This window comes from Miscanthus floridulus, chromosome 10, assembly GCF_019320115.1.
Source record: "Miscanthus floridulus cultivar M001 chromosome 10, ASM1932011v1, whole genome shotgun sequence".
NCBI lineage: Eukaryota > Viridiplantae > Streptophyta > Magnoliopsida > Poales > Poaceae > Miscanthus > Miscanthus floridulus.
In genome coordinates, this window is record NC_089589.1 from 30,246,504 (window position 1) to 30,266,941 (window position 20,438).

General features: G+C 49.2%; 1 pseudogene; it reads right to left on the minus strand.

Moving 5' to 3' along the window:
• Positions 1-20,438, minus strand: part of LOC136488334 (uncharacterized) — a 52,082-nt pseudogene that overhangs the window by 15,667 nt on the left and 15,977 nt on the right.

A 20,438-nucleotide genomic window follows, 5' to 3' on the forward strand; every position in this document is an offset into this window, starting at 1 on the left:
GAGATTAAGTTGGCTTAATTTAATCTTCTTATATGTGCAATACTTGATGACGTATAGATGATTCCCTGGTGGTGCCAAGCGTATCCCAAGTGCTGGGCGATGATGGTGGAGAGGTGGTTCATGGAGGAGTACCTCAAGATGCACAGGGATGCTCGAGACCGTCATTTGCAGATGCAAGGTCCAGCACACCATCAAGGCAGCCGCAGCCTCGCCGGATACAAACATGCATGGGTACGCGAATTCATTTATCTATTGTGATGCTCAGTTCTGCTTGATTTCTAATCATCGTGCTGTCTTTCTCACAGTCAGCGTCACATAGTGGCCAGACTTGCTCGGACTTCTAGGCATGGTGTATGGCCCACAAGGGCAAGGCGACGTCCGACGTCTCCTTCAACCTGGAGGACCCGCCCGAGGCATACACAAACCCGAGCGTCCACTCCCACATCAGTGAGTACATTGAGGTGGCGAGGTCGCTCCATGGGTCAGACCATGATCCGAGCACCCAGGACTTCGATGGAGAGGTCGTCATGAGGGCGGGGCAAGGTAAGAAGCATGGGCGGTTCTGGCTTAGTGACGACGTCATCGACACGGCCTCTACTCCCTCTCTCTCTCCCAGATCCGAGCACGGAGCACGAGCGAGAGCTCAGCCATTCGCACACGGTCGACCGCTACACAGCACCGGGTCGACACAGTCGAGGTTATTCCTGTTTTACTCGTCATACATTGATCTTTACACACCTTAATTAGCTTTGCATTACTGAAACATTGGAGTGAAATATTGTAGGCCCGGCTGGAACAAGAAATGAGGCAACGTCAGGAGCTGGAGGCCGGGCACCAGAGGATGGTGGCCTAGCTGGAGGCTGAGCGGGCCGAGCGGCAGGCCCAGGCACAGAGGCTGACAGACATTACGGAGTTCCTACAAGGGCTTGGGCAATGTGTGGGCTTCTCTCTACCAGCTGGGCTGTTGGTTCCACCTCCACCTCCGCGTCCTGCAGTTGCAGCTACTCCTATGAGTATGTAAGTTTTTACTTTCACTTGTGCTTTGCTTGTATGGCCTCTACCTTCCTAGATTAGCTATCCAAATAATCTTGTCTTACATTAATCTACCTCAATCTTTTCTCCTTGTGCAGTCTCCATCTGACGGTGGTTCGAATAATCCACCTCATGCACCTCCAAATGACGGACCTTCACCACAGTCGCAGTGCCCGAGATGAGTGCACGTTGTATTTTTTTCATTTGTTGTTCACTTGGTGATGGACTTGTGATATACTTGTGATGCACTTGTGAACTTTGATGGACTTGTGGATTTATTTAGATGGTCTTGAGCACTTATTATTATATATGTGATATATATTGTGATGGATATGATATGTGCGGATGGATGTGTGGATGGATGAGATATATTTGTGATGGATGAGATATATATGTGATGAATGAGATATATATGTGATGGATGAGATATATATGTGATATATATTTGTATGAATTTATTTGTCATGATGGAATTTTAAAAAAAATTAAAAATTGCTGTTTTGGGTCACTTTGCCGAGTGTTGCACTCGTCAAAGGACCCCGTTGCCGAGTGCCATGGTCACAGCACTCGGCAAAGCTAGAAAAATGGGCGCTCAGAAAACCATTTTTCCAGCTTTGCCGAGTGCCATGACCATGGCACTCGGCAAAGAATTTTTTTTAAAATAAATTCAAACTTTGCCGAGTGCCGGCCACAGGGCACTCGGCAAATATTTTTTTTTAAAAAAAATTCAAACTTTGCCGAGTGCCGGCCAGAGGGCACTCGGCAAAGAATTTAAAAAAAATTCAAACTTTGCCGAGTGCCGGCCAGAGGGCACTCGGCAAATATTTTTTTTTAAAAAAATTCAAACTTTGCTGAGTGCCGACCAGAGGGCACTCGGCAAAGATTTTTTTTAAAAAAAAATTCAAACTTTGCCGAGTGCCGGCCAGAGGGCACTCGGCAAAGAATTTTAAAAAAAATTCAAACTTTGCCGAGTGCCGTCCAGAGGGCACTCGACAAAGAATTTTTTTTAAAAAAAATTCAAACTTTGCCAAGTGCCGGCCAGAGGGCACTTGACAAAGAATTTTAAAAAAATTCAAACTTTGCCGAGCGCCGGCCAGGGGGCACTCGACAAAGAATTTTTTTTTAAAAAAATAAAAAAATCTTTGCCGAGTGCCTGCAGGGTTGGCACTCGGCAAAACCACCGTGAACGGGGCCGGCGCCTTGACGGTCGCTTTTCTTTGTCGAGTGCCTCCGGGGCACTCGGCAAAGCCTTTGCCGAGTGCCCGATAAAAGACACTCGGCAAAGAGATCTTTGCCGATCAATTTTTTGCCGTATGTTCTTTACCGAGTGCAATTTGGCCTTTGTCGAGTGCCTCAGGCACTCGGCAAAGAACCTGAATCTAGTAGTGTATGTGATGCTATAATTAGTTCTTAGAAGTAGAGTAGAATAGTTGTTCTTTAATATTGTGCAATAATTATTTTTTACTATGATTTTCAATTTACAGGACCGGGGCTACTAATTTCAATTTTCCAATAATTAGTGTACAATAATGTTTTCCAAAAATGGTACTTTCGAGCTACAATTGTTGTTCATGAAGCTCGATTTCTTATTAATTCTTTGTAATTACTGTCTCAGCATTTTTTTTTGTGCAGAGATGGATCGAGAGTGGATGCATCTGTCCCGAACGGACAAGCGGTACATGAATGGCGTCAGCCAGTTTATCACCGATGCCAAAGCCCATGCTAGGAATGGGAACCCTGTCTTCTGCCCATGCAAAGATTGCAAGAATCATAGGAACTTTTGTCAAATTGAGTCTATATGATCGCACTTGATTACCAGGAGGTTCATGCCAAACTATACGATATGGACTACGCATGGCGAGGTTGGTGTGAATGTTCTGCAGGAAAACGATGATGATGTGGACATGCCTAACGTAGCCATCCACGATGCTGATGAGGAACCCGGTGTTAACACAAAACCTATGGCCACAGTTAATAATGTGTTTAAGAACACGCTAGCTGACGACACCGAGGATAACGATGACATTTCTCAGCTGCTATTTAATGTAGAGACCGGATGTCTTAGTGAAAGACAGCTGAGAAAGCTAGAGAAAATAAGATAAGATGGCAAAACACCATTGTATAGGAATTGTCCAATGAGCAAACTGGAAGCCGACATCATGCTGTTAGAGTTCAAATCGACAAACAGATTGAGTGATAAATGCTTCGATCAGTTTTTTAGGTATAATAAGGAAAATGCTCCCAGAAAAAAAATGAGTTGCCAGAAAAGACATACTTGGCCAAGCAAATGATCTGCCCCATCGGCTTCGATCAGTTCCAATGATTGCATATTGTACCATGGAGAAAAATACAAAGACTTAGACAGGTGCCCCAAGTGTGAAGCTCCATGGTACAAGGAAGGGCCATCAGATGAGGGTACCAAGACCAGAGGCGGTCCCGTAAAGGTCGTTTGGTATTTCCCTATAGCTCCCTGGGTGCATAGGCTGTTTGTATGTGCAAAGTTAGCCAAACTGTTGTGCTGGCATGGCGAAGAGCATAAGAAAGATACAATGATGAGGCACCCCACCGATGGGCATGACTGGAGGACTATCAATACTATGTTCTATAAGGACATCGATGGAGAGGTAAGGCACCTTTGGTTTGCTTTGAGCACAGATGGGATGAATCCTTTTGACCAGGTTAGAAGCAATCATAGCACCTGGCCAGTGACACTCTGTATATACAACCTTCCACCTTGGGTCTGTATGAAGCGGTCGTACATCCAGATGCCACTACTGATCCAAGGGCCAAGACAACCTGGGAATGACATCGATGTGTTTCTAGAACCAGTGATCGATGAACTAGTGGAGATGTTTGAAAAGGGTGTGCCGGATGTTTGGGACGAGTACAAAAAGGAACATGTCACGATCAATGGAGTACTTATCGCTACAATCACCGACCTGCCAGGTCGAGGTTCATTGTCCGGAGAGAAGACAAAAGGCTATACTGGATGTGTCAAATGCTTGGACGACACCGATGCGGTAAATCTACCAAATAACTCAAAGATAGTTTATATGGGACACCGTAGGTTCCTACCTAAGGATCACCCTTACCACAGGAATAGAAAAGATTTCAACGGTACTATTGAGAAATGCTTAGCTCCAAAATATCGAGACGGGCCTATGATACTTTGAGAACTCAACAAACTGGAGGTTGTCCTTGGGAAGGGGGACAATGCAGTAGCAGCGCCTGATGGGAGCGTTTGGAAGAAAAAATTGGTTTTCTAGAAACTACCTTACTGGCCATTTCTGAGTGTACGCCATTGTCTTGATCCCATGCACATCAATAAAAACATGTGCGCTAACACTCTTAACACCTTGATGGACACCGGGGGGACATCGAAGGATTCACTAGCCACACGCCTGGACATGCAACACTTGGGAATCAGGAAGGAGCTGCATCCCGTGGAGCTAGAGAATGGCCAGTTCAAACTTCTGGTTGCGTCATGGACATGGAAGAAGGAAGAAAAGCGTGCGCTTATTTCTTTCTTCAATGAACTCAAAGTCCTAATGGGCTACTGTGCAAACCCGAAGAGGCTAGTGAACATGAGAGAACTCAAGTTCAACTATGGCCCTATGAAGGCCCATGACTATCATGTCATTATGACTCAGCTGCTCCCTGATGCCCTACGTGGTATCCTCCCCCCAAAGGTCTGTGCCCCAATCATAAAGCTTTGCTCGTTCTTCAACGCGATCTCAAAAAAGGTCATTGATGTGTCCACGCTAGAGCAGCTGCAGCGGGACATAGACAAAACTCTCATTAGGCTTGAGATGCATTTCCTGCCGACTTATTTTGATATCTTATTGCATCTGCTCATTCATCTTGTTGACCAAATTAGAGCTCTTGGCCTATTGTACATGCATCAGATGTTCTCTTTCGAAAGATTGATGAAAGTTTTCAGGAGGTATGTTAGGAACAGATTTAGGCCAGAAGGGGGCATGGTTGAAGGATGGTCAACGGAGGAGGCCATTGAGTTCTGCACATATTATCTGGACATCAAAAGGGTCGGAGTTCTAGAATCTCGTCATGAGGGAAGACTACATGGCAAAGGAACGATCGGGGAGAAATCTGTTACAGTAGACGACCCTATTTCTTTCAGACAGGCATAGTTTGCTGTTCTCCAGCAAGTCGAGGGTGTGATGCCATACATTAATGAGCATAGGCAATCGCTGCAAACTCTGTATCCGAGCAGGTCATAGGCTTGGCTGGATAAAAACATAAGGAGGAATTTATCAGCTGGTTGCGATGTCGCTTGCTTGTAATAAAGTTGGGTAATCAACTGGATGCCTTAGCCAAGGGACCTTCGAGTACATATCTTAAGTACCAAGGGTATGAGATCAATGGATTCACATTTTACATAAAAAAGCAAGATGGAAAGAGCACATACCAAAATTGTGGTGTTCGTTTTGATGCTCACGATGAAAATGGCAACATGCAGGCGACATACTATGGTTTCATAGAGGAGATATGAGAGCTAGCATACGGTCCATTGAAGGCATCTCTTTTTTGCTGCCAGTGGGTCCGGCTCGAGAAAATCAACACCGACAACGAAGGGTTCACTACCGTTGATCTCACTAAGACCGCATACAGAGACGACCCCTTTGTCCTTGCAAGAGATGTTATGCAAGTCTTCTATGCAAGGGACAACAAGACAAAAGGAAGGCTAAAAGTAGTCCTAGAAGGGAAAAGGAAGATTGTCTGTGTCGATGGAGTGATGGACAAAGAAGACTACAGGGGCTATCAGGAAATGCATCCATTCGGGGCGAACGTACCCCTACCTATCCTTCAAGAGGGTGATGAACCTGCTTACGTACGAATTGATCACAATGAGGCCCTCATTGTTGATGCACCTAAAGATAGTTAGATAATGTTAACTATGTAATCATTATGTAGACGTTGTATCAGTAATTCACACTGAATATTTAATTTATATTTTGTGTGCATCTCTACAATTTAATTATTGGCTATGTAATCAAATATTAAGATGATGTTCACAAATACTATTATTTGATAATTATAGACCATTAATTAATTATCATAGAATTAAATAATCAAGACACAAATTTTTGTGTTATTGTAGAATATAAACTAACTGCATTATTTCTATTAATAAATTAATAAAGAAAAACAAACTAAGCGAACTCCCTGTCCTAGCTCAGCGGTTAAGGCCGCGCACTCTATACTCTGAGACCCGCGCTCGAATCCCAGGCGGGCCAAACTTTTTTGATTTTGCATTTATTATTTAGTAGTGCATTACGATGGGATAAAAGAAAAAAAAATAAAACCATTCTAACCGAACTCTCTATCCTAACTCAGCGGTTAAGGCCGCGCACTCTCGACCCCGCGACCCGCGCTCGAATCTCAGGCAGGCCAAACTCTTTTATATTTTTTACAAAAATGCTATGATGGCAGGCTCCAAACCAACAGTGTTTTTTTTATATTTTTTTACTAAAAGATGGCGGCAGGGCCCTTCACTGCCGGTTTTGGTTTTAAAACCGGCAGTGATAGCTTCTATCATAGTCGGTTGCTCAAACCGACACAGAAGGACCAATTCACTATTGGTTTTTAAACTAAAACCGACAGTGATGTGTAGATGCTCCTCACATGCCAATAGTGCTCCCATGACCACAACAGTTGGAACACTGCTCCCACCTACCCCGACAACTTTAGTGCAGAAATAAAAATATACCCGACTGCTAGCCCTTATAAAATGGCCCTCGGCCAGGAGCTAGCATCTCCATGCATGTTGGTTTTAGCCAGGCCTTATCAGCCATGATACAATGTTTTCCTCTCACAACAAAGCACAGATATCGTTATGCATCGTAGTCCACCAAAATGGTGCACACATGAGGTACTAGAAGAATGCTACTGAAGATAGAGCAACACCGAAGATTGGAGATGCCATGAGGTTCATAGAGCCATCCGCTGTGGTGCCGAGCTGAATCCGATGTGCTCTGGACTGTACTGAGAAAAAGGCAATGTACAATAGAGGCATGGATTCATCGATGCCACCTTATCATCTCCAACCGGTATAGCTCGTAGACCACCTCGGTGCTGTTGTTTGAACCCTAGTTGGTGCAAGAAAAATGCTACTGAGGTGGTTAAATTATAATATGTTGATACACATTGATGGTAACATTGACCTATACGCAAATAGGTCTTTGTTATCGTATATGGAATTTTAGTGTAAGGTCTTGGTTATCGTATATGTAACTTATTTCTAATTTTTTGTAAGTTTTTGATGTATTTCATTACTACCTAAATAAATATATCGTTCTTGTTAAAACCTTCCCACTGTAGTATCGAAATAAATATATCCTTTACATATATGCACCTTCACTGTCGGTTCTATTTAGAAACTGGCAGTGATAGCCACCTTCACTGTCGGTTCTATTTAAAAACTGGCAGTGATGTCCATGCCCCCCTATATAAAACAAACTGCCGGCCACATACATCGATCCCACCCACCCACGAACTCTCTCAGTCTCATTTCTCATGTTTCACTCTCACTTCTCAAGACATCCACTCTCTCTCTATGTGATTTGGTCATGGCTCCTGCATTTTTCAATGGTATTGATATGTTGTCTTCTCCAATATTCTATCTATATTCATTTGATCTATATTTATATTCATGTTTCTTTGCATATATTTTTTGTTCATATTTTTTTGCATTTTATCGATCCGGTGGTATGAACAACAGACCTCCCCCACCACAAGAACCAGGTTTCCACCCTGGCGATGAGCCATTCGCTCCAAATGTGGCCATTCCACGGTTCCCTATTCCAGCTATTGTATGAAATATTTTCCAACATCTTTTGTTTTTTGATGGTAACAAATAAGTGTAATTAGTTTAATATCATTGTTGCATGCATATATGTCATCCCCTATAGATTGGCTGCGAATATTACTTAGCTGATTCTTTATCTTAGACATCATCGAGAACACGACATCTAATGCAAGTGGTCGGCTATGGACGTGTGAACTCAGTTTTTTCATCCCTGTAAGAGGTTCAAATCATCGGAACCATATCCATGGGATGAGAATACAAAGCCCGGACATGATAAGTGCCCAATTAAGTGTCATGCGCATCTATTTAGAGGCACTTCGACGTATTTGCTATGATGTGTCTGATTTCTCGCACTTCAAAGGCACTTGCTTTGAATGCTGGTGATGTCCCCGTCCCGCAAGCAAGCGAATGGTTTGCGAGCTATAACCATGCGGATGTGGTAAAATGGTCACTTATACCTGAGTTGTGGTTATTTGTTGTTTATTATTGTAATAGCATTCTCTAATTTTTTTCTTTTTCTCTGCATGTAGATTGCGCTACAGGACCTTACCTATGCTGCATGTGGCTTGTGGGCCATTCTAGACCAAGCTACGGAGCAACTCGGGTACGATTGGGACTTCTGCAATGAAAACCTCGGCCAGCTCACTATAGAAGGATACCAGTACTGCATAAGGATTACTAATAGGGGCAGTGGTCGTTCAGTAGGTTACATCTATGGCCGACCATTCTTTCAGTATTGTGAGGCACGAGGGAGTGTACTCATTCGGGCATTGGACTTTATCGATACAAGCAGATACATAATCTGTGACATCAATTACCATATATGGCTATAGAGGCATGTTAGTGTGCGTGGCTCGATCGATCCCGGCAGTGATTCTGATAGTAATTAATGTTTATTTAGCTATGTTTCTAAGGTCGTAGTTTAATTGGGTTCTAATTTTAATATGTATGGCTTTGTGTGTTTAATTATTGTCATGCATGTAATTCGTGTAACATTTGTTGGGCAACTAGAAATATACATTTTAGTGTCGTATTGGTCTCAAAATTGTTCTCAGGCTTGCATGTGCCATGTGTGAAGGAAACACCAAGTTCGGGATTTTCCGGAGATGGTTTGCTACTTTCTGAGGTTTAATTGAATTTCCACGCGACGACACCTATTAATTATAGGTTGAACTGAGTCTACCCATGAAAAGATCTGGAATGGTGTCAAACTTTTACACAGGCTCTAATGTGCCCTAGGGATAAGAATTTTGTGGAGGTGGATGAAAAAATCTATTAGGTCCAAGATGAAATTCACCCTCTTTTGTCTCATTTGGCACAGAGAAAAATATAATAAATAAAAAAATGATCAGAAAAACCTAAGATCCTGTGTGGGGTCCTAATTTGGGTGTACATGCTTGCCAAAAAAATTCTTTGTCCAGATCTAGGGTAGTGTTCCACGAAAGAAAGAAACCAGCTCTGTTCATAAAGTTAGATATTTCAAAGGCTTTTGGTTCCATAGGACGGAGTTTTTTACTAGAGGTTATGGAGGCGTTGGGATTTAGCAATAAATGGAGAGATTGGATAGCAACACTGCTTGGAACCGCATCATCTAAAGTCCTAGTTAACGGCCAGCCAACCCAGGAGATCTTGCATGCACGCGGCTTGAGGCAGGGTGACCCCCTTTCCCCGTTATTATTCATCCTGGCAATTGATCCATTGCAGCACATTATTGAAGTGGCAGCCCAGAAAGTGTCGGTGTTTCGAGTTGCCACTGACTAGTAAATTTCTAATATTGCATGTCTAGCTCGAATGGTGTGCTAAGAGGACACGAGGTTTATACTGGTTCGGGTAGAATATCCTTACGTCTAGTTCATTGCTGCTGCTCATGTTACTAGCACTGAAAGTTCTTAGTAGGGGTTACAAACGGTCGAGAGAGGGATAGGTCCCAAGTCTCTGGGGAGAGGAGCGAATGGGTGCTAAAAACTCGGTCGCTTCTCAACTGTATGCTTGTATGTTCTGATCGGTCCGGGGTTTGATGGATCCGAGTTGGTTCGAGTGATGTGTCACGATGCCCCTTATGGGATGCCCTGCTTTCCCTTTTATAGGCCAAGGGAAAGCAAGGGTTACAACATAAGAACGAGAGAGAGAGAGAGAGAGAGAGAGAGAGAGAAAGGCCTTTAGGATCACCGGGTCCTTCTTCTTCTTCATGCGGGTCCCACTGACCCTGTAGACGTCAACAGGAACAGCTTCGCTTCGCGGTCCTATCCATCACCAGGGCCATGCACAGGCGTCATATGCCGGTCATGGTGCTCCACTCCATCCTAGTGAACATCGTGGTGAACTAACGCGTCCGTCAGTGTTCGCGGGGGGTTAGGCAGAACAACACCAGTACGCCTGACGCTGTTCTTGATGTGAATCCCCCAGTATGGCCCGTCATAGCCACGGGTCATATCGGGGCATGCCAGCCACCTCCCTGGTGTCAGAGTTTTGACCCAAGCCCATTCGTTGGGTCCTGGAGTGGTTGGTCGACGGTATGGGCCGCCGTCGGGCGAGGTGGAGCACAAACCCGAGGGTCGGGCGAGGCGGAGCTTGTGGCCTAGGGGTCGGGCGAGGCGGAGTCCTCCCCTAGAGGTCGGGCGAGGTGGAGCCAGACCTCAGAGGCCGGGTGAGGCGTTGCTAGCCCTTAGAGGTAGGGCGAGGCGAAGCCAACCCTCAGAGGTCAGGCGAGGCGGAGCTAGTCCTCAAAAGCCAAGCGAGGTGGAGCCAGCCCTCAGAGGTCGGGCAAGGAGGAGCCTGCAACCTTGGTGTCGGGCGAGGCAGAGCTTGCATACCTAGGGGTCGGTTGGAGCTATAGTTGCGCTCCCAACTACTCGGATGAATCAATATTGATGGTTATTAGCTCCTCCTCTTCGGGCACCCTAGTATTGGTCCCCGATAATAGCCCCCGAGCCTACGAAGGAGTAGAATACTCCTTTGAAGGCTCTTCCGAATCGGAGGACTCTAAAGGCCTTGGCCTTCTTTTATTGCCCACAGCGAGACCTGGGGGTGGCGATCCCCTTTCCTCGAGCCACCTCCCATGGCAGGGGTCTGGTCGAGGATTGGCTCCTCTTTTGCAACTATCTTCCCTCAAGTGTTTTTTCCAATAAAAACAAAGGGGCCGAGCCGTGCCATCATTTTTCTCTAAGGATGAATCATGGCACTCGGTGAGCTATTAATGGGCTAGTCTGAGTGGGGCCCCCGACATCCTGTTCGGGGGGATCCGGCTTGGGTCAGCTTGGTGACTGGCCCCAAATTCTCAGTGGTCAATCCATATAGTTCTTGGGTCCGTTCGACCGGTCCCAAGGGCTAAGTGCCTTTCTTCGAAGAAAAACCATGGATCATAACCGACCGAGACTCAACCGTGGGCCAAGATGCCCGCGACGCTCATGCGCCTGGGTGCTGGCTACTAGCGAGCCCATCCCTTTCCACCTCTCATCCTACGGGTGCCTAGAGCGGTTGTCAAATGCATCTATGGGCTGACCTACGAACTCCTGGGGCCAATCGGTCCGTAGAGGCGCTTTTAGGTCCATATTCCTCTTACCCGTGATGAGTCATGACCCGTCCGGAGAGGCAAAACGTCCGGTGAGTTTTCCAAGGGAATGGACAGAGATTGCGTGTGCATGACCCATGGTGGCACGTTGTGGTAGATTATGGCAGGCGTGGAGATCTCAGTGGGCAGTTGGTTTCCTCACATCTGTCACCCCTATAAGACCAAAGGGTTCACCCCCGGATTCCATACCTTGCCTCCGCAGCCACGACCGCTGCCACCAATCGCTTGGGCTTCCTGTCTCCGCATCCCCACCGTCGTCGATCTCGCATCTAGCCGCCCCCATCTACAATGGATCCATGGTGCCACTCTAACATCACCTTTCAGCTCATGGAGGGCCTTGTTCATCACGGTCTTCTCCGTGTGCGGACCGTGGCTGAGGAGAGGCTGCTACCCGTTGAGGAGGACATGCCATCCCCACATGATGGCTATGTGGTGTCGTTCGCACACTTCCACAAGCGTGGGTTCATGACCCCTGCCCATAGATTTCTTCGGGGGCTGCTGCCCTACTACAAGATCGAAGTGTAGCATCTCAATCCCAATGGGATCCAGCACATGGCGACGTTTGTCGCCCTATGCAAGGGGTTCCTAGGGATCAACCCCCACTTCGATTTGTGGAGGTACTTCTTCGCTGTCACCCTCTAAAAGAAGAGGGAGAAGAGCGACAGGCAGGAGCTGCACACGCTGATGGGGTGCATTGGCATCTAGCTCTAGAACAATCGGGTAGGCGAGTACCCATCGACGTAGCTATCAACGTCCAACTAGGGGTGGCACTCATAGTAGTTCTACCTCAAGAATGATGATGTCACCCCTCTACCAGAGTTCACTAGGCTCCTAATCGAAGAGGCCCCAGAGTCATGGAGGAAGTGGGGTGTCCCAGAGAAGGACAAGAAGAAGATCCGAGACCACATCACAGCCATCCACTTCCTCAAGGAGAATGGCTTGAAGGGGTCAGGCATCATCGGGGCCTACCACGTAAGGAGGGTGGCGCCGTTGATGACACACGTGCTCCCACTGTATGCAATAGCGCCTGAGGCGTCGTTCGACGGAATGGCGCTCATTGAGGGGGCGCTCCCTAACTTTGAGATCACGCAACGCACCAAGGAGGCAATGGAGCTCTCGTGGGATGACACAGGTGCCCCCCTTGATTTTGTCTACCTAGTGCTGGCCCATCCTCCGATGTGGCCAGAACCAGGCCACGTCATCTTAGTAAGTTTCCCCTTCTATTGCCTTCTCTTCAATTGATTTCCTGACCACTCGATACTAACCTTGAGAGGGGTGGACCAGCTGACGGACCTCATCTTCATGGATCACTTGGCTCTATTGCCGAGGGATTCATCCGTGAGGGCAGCAAATTGTGCCGAGGGCGAGCAGCTGAGGAAGGCAAAGGAGGACAAGAAGAGGAAGAGGCAGCGGAAGCTACAGGCGTGGGAACGGGGGGAGGGAACCGACAGCGATGATGAGGTAACTGACGACATCAAGTGGGACATCCTAGAGAACGAGGATGCACTGACAAGTATTGGTTCATCCTTGCAGGAGTCGACACCCTTCCCATTCCACAGAGGGGAGGGTATGTCCGGGGCGCCGACGGAGGCAGGACATACCGTTGGCTTTCCTCAGAAGTCAATATGGATGGGTGGCTCTGCCACCATGCCTGAGATGCCATTGGAGGAGGGCGGCTCCACTGTCGCACCCCAAGAGTCAAGAGGAGTGAGCCCCTCTATCGAGGAGCATGGGGCGGGCTTGAAATGGTCTTGCCCCGACAAGATAGAGCAGAGGTCGAGGGGTTTGCCCCCCAAACGTATCTGTCGCTCGACGGCGCTGAGGTGAGTAATCTGCTATTATGTTTTCCCTGTTCTAGTTGGATTTCATCGTGACTTATGCTTTTCATCTCATGCAGCATCGGGAGGCAGCGTAATCCTTTGGTGCTGGCACTGAAGAAGAGCATCACCCTTCAAGCGAGGCGGCAGCCGTCGGCTGGCGTCACACCTGTTTTGGGTGAGAGCGGCACTAGTGTGACTGCATCGCCAGTTGGTCAGGCACCGCCCATGGTGGTGCCCGTGCCCTTGGTAGGACGGGCAGATGCGGGGGCTCAAGGGGCGCCTTCGGAGGTCACAGAGCAGTAAGAGATGGCCGCGATACCATTGCCAACGACAGGACGGATGGGGCTATCAACCGCGCTCGTGGCACCGACAGTCACGGGTGTGAAGCAGTAGGTCGTGACCTCGCCGTTGCAGGTGGAGGTGGTGGCGGCTATGACAGGCGGGTCATAGTTGGGCACTATCGTGGAAGCGCCTAAGGCACCGGTGTGACCTATGCCATCGGCGGCCCAGGCGATGGAGTCTGGTGTGGGCCAGTTGGAGGGGGACATGGCCAAGGGGCCCCAGAGGTCGTACCGCTGACCACTTCCATTGTCGGTGGGGACGTCGTGGTGAGAGGGGTTGGTGGTGCTTGGAGCCGACGGGGAGTCATCCCTAGCCCTGACATCGGTGGGTAGCGGCTCACCAACACAGGGTGAGCCCCTTCTCCAGTGGACAAATCCATCGGATCTAGCGTCGATGCTCTTCACCCTCGACAACACCATCGAGAGCATGGAGCCGGAGAGCCTCGACGTAGGGATCGCGTCCGTGCTCGAAGCCCTAGACCACGCCAGGGGTGCTTTGCGCGACGTCATCATTCCCTCTGGCTAGGTATTTGCTTGATCCTATTTCTTGCCCTTTTCTTTTCTTTGTACATTTTTGTATTCTGACCGTCGTTTCCCTGTAGTCCCTCATAGCTCGCAGCCGGGGGAAGTCTCAGTTCCTTCGCGAATAGAAGGAAACCCAGGACCACCTTGTCGAGGAGGCATGACTGCGTGGGAAGGTGACCGCTCAGCTTGTTGCTGGCTAGCAGAGGGTGGCTGAGCTAACTCCCTCGCCAAAGAGATAGACAATCTTTGATTGTGGGTGGCCGAGGCCCATAGGGACACTGATGAGGCCGAGAAGGCGTTCGAGGCCCTGTTAGTGATGTCGCGGAGGGATGATGAGGAAGCCACAAAGGTCAGGAAGGAGCAGGATGAGCTGCTCCAGAGGGACACCGAGACCCACCATCGGATCCTTGACCTTCTGGCCGAGGTTGAGAAGGAAAGGGAGCTAAAGCTAGGAGCCGAGGAGAGGCTCGTGGCTCTAGAGAAGAGGGTGAGGCTAGATGCCATGACGGTCGCTCGGCTACGCAAGGAGCAGGATGAGCTGCTCCAAACCATGGAGAGGCTTTGCTCAAAACATGACGCATCTTGCGAGGAGCACGACTAGGCCTTCCGAGAGCGTGACCAGGCCTACCAAGAGTGCGACGATGCACAACAGAAGGTCGGCTCCCTCCAGGCTAAGCTCGGAAACACGATGACCCAGAAGCTGGAGGCTGAGAGCGTTTCTGCTGAGCTGGCCGTGGACCTCGCCGAGGCAAGGAGGAATCTCCAGGCGGTGAGCGACGAGCTTGGTATCTTGAGCGCCACTCTTAGAGTGGTCTGCGACAACCTTGAGGTGGTGAGCTCGGAGGGGACCCGCTCGCTCGTGGCCCATGCCATCCAGATCATGGCTCGGGTGCGCCAGCTCAAGAGGAATGCCCTTTGCATCAGGGTGAATCAATCCTTTGCGATTGCTTGTTCTCATTATGGGGACAGCATCAACCTGGAGACAATGAGCCATGGCTTCGCGCTTGGCTATGAAGTCCACGAGCTGGAGGAGATGGAAGCGGCGGTGGCTCCCCTTTCACAGGACCTAGCAGACAGGATCGAAGACGTAGTCCTCCCCTAGAGGGGCTAGTTAGTCAGATAGGTCGGATAATCATTTTTGTAATCAATGGACAAGTGATGACCCTTGTGTATCATTTTAAGCAAACTTGTTATTTTGCTCCATTTGACCAAGTCTTTCGATTGTTAAGATCATAGAGCTTGAGGTGTAGGAGGGAAACTCCGATCACACTGGTAAGCAAGAGTGTCATAGCCACTAGAGTGTAGGTTTCTTGCAGTCCTACCAGCCTTGCTCAGTCGTTTGTTTCCTCAGACCTTGCCACTAGGTTTAACGTGAGGAAGAGGTTGGGCGCGGCGACTGTTTTAGAAAAGGGTGTATATATACCCTTATCAGCCCCCGAGTGAGACCCAACCCCTTGCCGTTGCTAGGGTTAGGTCTCATTGAAGATCAAGGAGATGATAGTGAAACTAGTAGGAGAAAGTGTCTCTTATTTTCATACATACCCCCTCCCTAGGATCTGAGCCATCATTCTGCGACCGCGCGTTCGGTCTCCTTGCGAGTCCAACTTTCCTCGAGCCCCCACACGTAGTAGGGGCCCGATTGAGGGTTAGCTCATCTTTGTGATCGTTGCCCCGTCCACGGTTTCCACAACCAGAGGGGTTGAGCTAACGTCAGTTCCTCGATGGCTCGAGTGACGTGCTCGGTGAGCTCGCTATCGGGCATGTTCGAGTGATGTCCGGGTCCGTCGTTCGTGATGGGGTCAGCATAACCCTCATGTGGCATTCCACTGCTCCTTAACCCGCCTCCCGGTAGATGCCCGTGTTGCTCCAGAGAGCGACTCGGGTGGCCCGCTGACCTCTCCTTGATGGAGATTCTGTGGGCTCGGCTCGAGTTTAGGATCAAACGAGAAGGTTGAGATGACATTGTCTGCTTCTGAGTGGGTAGGGCAAAGGCCGCTGGGGCTCATCTATGTTTTCTCCCATAGCTCTGTTCGACACAAGGTAGCCTTGCGCCCTTCACGGGCTGGCCTTCGAACCCCGGTCAGGTGGATTCCCGAGTTCGGGTCGGGCGGCTCGAGCCCCCGAGCCCCATGGGGCTTGGTAGGGGTTGGCAGTGTTTCATGCGTCGCCCCATCCACAGTTTTCACAACTAGAGGGGTTGAGCTAATGACACTTGCCTCGATGGCTCGAGTGTCGCACTCGTCGAGCTCGCTAACGGGCATGTTCAAGTGGAATCCGGGTCCGTCATTCGATGATGGGGTCGGCATAGCCATCATGTGGCATTCCACTGCTCCTTAACCTGCCTCCCGGTAGATGCCCATATCACTCCGGAGAGCGACTCAGGTGGCCCGCTGGCCTCTCCTCGATGGACATTATGTGGGCTTGGCTCGAGGTTAGGATCAAATGAGAAAGGTCTAGATGTCCCTGTCCACTTCTGAGCGGAGTCGGGCAAGGCCGCTGGGGCTCATCTATGTTTTTCTCCCCTAGCTCTATTTGATGCGAGGTGGCCTTGAGCCCTTCATGGGCCGACCTTTGAACCTCGAGCGGTCGTCGCTCATATCGAATGAGACGACTATCGCTTCATGACGCGATGTGAAGCGTTGTGATGCAGCATTTGCATATGCAATGCTTGGATGTATGGGATGAATGTATGGATGTATGGATGAATGTATGAATGTATGGATGAATGAATGATCATGTAATGGAAAAGTAAAAGAAAGGGGGTTGGTAAACTTACCTTGTCGGCTCGAGTGATGGGTTCGGGGAGCTCTTACCAGATATGTCCGTGTGGGGTCCAGGTCCGTCATTCGTGACGAAGTTGGCGTAACTTGCATGAGGCATCTGACTGCTCCCTACCCGTCTCTCGGCCATGGCCTAAGCTGTCTGATCAACTTTGGCTGACCTGTCGGCCTCTCCTCGATGGAGATTACGTAGGTGAGCCCCCTCAAACCCTTCTTGGGAAGGTGGAGGATAAATCTTGGGGTGCGAATACAAAAAATCTGATCACGCTGGTAAGCAAAAAATGCCATAGCCACCGGGGCGTAGGTTTCTTGCAGTCCGACCAGGTTTACTCAGAGTTTGTTTTCGCACACCTTGCCTCTAATTTTTAGCATGAGGAAGGGGTCGAGCATCGAGAATGTCTACCGAATAGACACTCTTGCCAACCCCCAAGCGAGTCTTGACCCCTTGCCATTGTTGGGGTTGGGGCTCGATAGTGAAATTAATGCGCGTAAAGTAAGGGCGACCCGTCTCTCGGCAGTGGCCCGAATTGTTCGATCGACTTGGGTGACCTACTGGCTCAGGACTTACCTCAATGGCATGAGTGACATGTTCAGAGAGCTCTTACCAGATATGCTCGAGTAGAATCTGGGTCCATCGTTCGTGATGGGGTCGGCATAACCCATATGGGGCATCCTACTGCTCCTTACCCATCTCTTAGCAGCAGCCAAGCCATCCGAGAGACTTTTGTGACCTGTGGAGATAGAGGATGAGATCATCCCCCCTAAGAAGTCAGTTAGGCAGATACGCCAGACGGTGAACTTGTATTTAAGCGGACAAGTTCTTAAATTTCGTTATGGCCTAACAGATTTTTAGCCTTTCTCCCCTTTTCGTATAAAAAGGTTAGTGCGTTCCGACCCTTTTCTGTCATTGAGGCCATAGAGCTCGGGGTGTGGGCGAACAAGCTCTGATCACGCTGGTGAGCAAAGGCACCGTAGCCACTAAGGTGTAGGTTTCTCGCAGTCTGACCAGGTTTCCTCAGAATTTGTTTCCGCAACCGTAGCCTCTAGGTCACAACGTGAGAGGGGATCGGGCATAGAGAATGTTCGCCAGATGGATACACTCTTAGACGTGCGTCGACCCTTTCCGTAACTAAGGCTAAAAAGCCAAGGCTGTGAAAAAGACTCTGATCATGCTGGTGAGCAAAGATGCCATAGCTGTCGAGGCGTAGGATTCTCGTAGTCCGACTAGGTTTACTCAGCGTTTGTTTTCGCAAAACCTTGCTTCTGGGCCTTAACGCGAGAGAGGGTCAGGCATAGAGAATGTCTACCGGATAGGTACACTCTTATTAGCCCCTAAGTGAGGCCCGACCCCCTGCCGTGCTGGGGTCGAGTGTCACTAAAGGTCAGGGAGTTTGATAGCGAAACTAATAAGTGAAAGTGTGTGTTTATTAAGGGTAAAAGCAATGTAGTTGCTTGATGTTCCAGGCACTGACAAAGACTTCACCATCGATGGTCTTGAGCTTGTAGGCGCCTGGTCGGAGCACCTCCACGATGACATACGGTCCCTCCCATGGTGGAGAGAGCTTGTGGCGGTCCTTTCTGCTCTAGATGAGGCAAAGTACATGGTCTCCGATGTTGAAGGCCCGACCCCACACTCGACGGCTATGGTACCGGCGCAATGCTTGCTGATACTTGGCTGAGCGGAGGAGGGCGACATTGTGCGCTTAATCTAGCTGTTCCATGGTGTCCTCGAGGGATGCCTCGGCCCCCTGTTCATCGTACGCCCTAACCCTCGGAGCTTAATAGTCAAGGTCGGTCGGGAGGATAGCCTCGGAACCGTAGACCATAAAAAATGGTGTGTAGCCGGTGGACCCGCTGGGGTCGTCCTTAGACTCTAAAGCACCGTGGGAAGCTCGGCGATCCATCGTCCACCAAACTTGTTGAATCAGTTGAAGATCCTAGGCTTGAGGCCTTGTAGGACCATGCCGTTTGCACGCTCGACCTACCCATTCATGCGGGGGTGCGCCTTGGCGGTCCAATCGATGTGGATGTGGTATTCATCGTAGAATCGGAGGAACTTCTTTCTAGTGAACTGCATGCCATTATCTATGATGATGGAGTTTGGGACTCCAAAGCGATGGATGATGTTGATGAAGAATAGCACGGCTTGCTCAGACTTGATCGCGGAGATCGGTCGGGCCTCTATCCACTTTATAAACTTGTCTATGGTGATAAGCAAGTAGGTATAGCCCCCAGACACTCTTTTGAGAGGTCTGACCAGATCGAGCCCCCAGACCATGAAGAGCCACGTGATGGGGATCGTCTGGAGTGCTTGAGCCGACAGGTGGGTCTGCCGAGCGTAGTACTGACACCCTTCGTAGGTGCGTACAATCTGTTCGGTGTCGGCTACCATGGTCGCCCAGTAGAAGCCCTATCAGAATGTGTTTCTGACTAGGGTTCTAAGCGTGGCATGGTGACCGCATATCCCACTGTGGATATCACTCAACAACTGCTTCCATTATTTGATGGGGATGCAGCGCTGTAGGATTCCGGTGTGGCTTCGCTTGTAGAGTTTGCCCTCAACCAGAACCAAAGACTTGGCGCCGCACGTGAGTCGCCGGGCCTCCATCTTGTCCGTCGGTAGTGCCTCACAAAGAAGGTAGTCGAGGTAAGGTGTCCTCTAGTCGATCAGAGGGTCAGGCTCTGTCGTAGGACCCTCGTCAAGCTCCATGACCTTAGGGTCAAATGAAGCCAACGGCTGGTTAGCCCCTGAGCTTAGGGTAGGCGGCCCATCACCAGCTTGTTCTGGTTCCTCATAGCGGACCGAGGGTTTATGCTGATCGCTAGCGAAGACGCCCATCGGCACTAGCTCTCGAAAGGACGTTGCCTTTGCCAGCGCGTCGGCCACCTCATTGAGACACCTCGGGATGTGATTGAGCTCGAGGCCATCGAACTTGTCCTCTAGCTGGTGGACTTCTTGGTAGTATGCAGCCATTTTGGCATCATGGCAGTTTGACTCCTTCATGACTTGGTCGATGACCAGTTGGGAGTCACCCCAGACATTGAGGCGTTGGATACCCAACTCAATGGTGATGCACATGCCGTTGATGAGCGCCTCATATTTGATCACATTGTTGGAGGAGGGGAAATGGATGCAAACCATGTACCTCATGCGTATCCCAAAGGGCGAAATGAAGACCAGCCCTGCGCTAGCGCCTTTCTTCATCAGTGATCCATCGAAGTATATCATCCAGTACTCCTGTTCGATGACTGCTGGCGGCGTTTGGACCTTAGTCCACTTTGCAACAAAATCAGCTAGCACTTGGGACTTAATGGCCATCCCATCAGCTCGAGTGCCCATTTCGCGATTCTTTCCATGGCATCCTGGTTTTGGACGACCTCATCGAGAGGGAAGGACATCACGATCATCACCGGATGTGACTCGAAGTAGTGGCACAACTTCCTCTTGGTGGCATACAGGAGCTTCTAGATTTATGGGTAGCAGGTCCTAGAATCGGACAGGACCATGCTAATGAAGTACACATGGCACTGTACTTTGAGGGC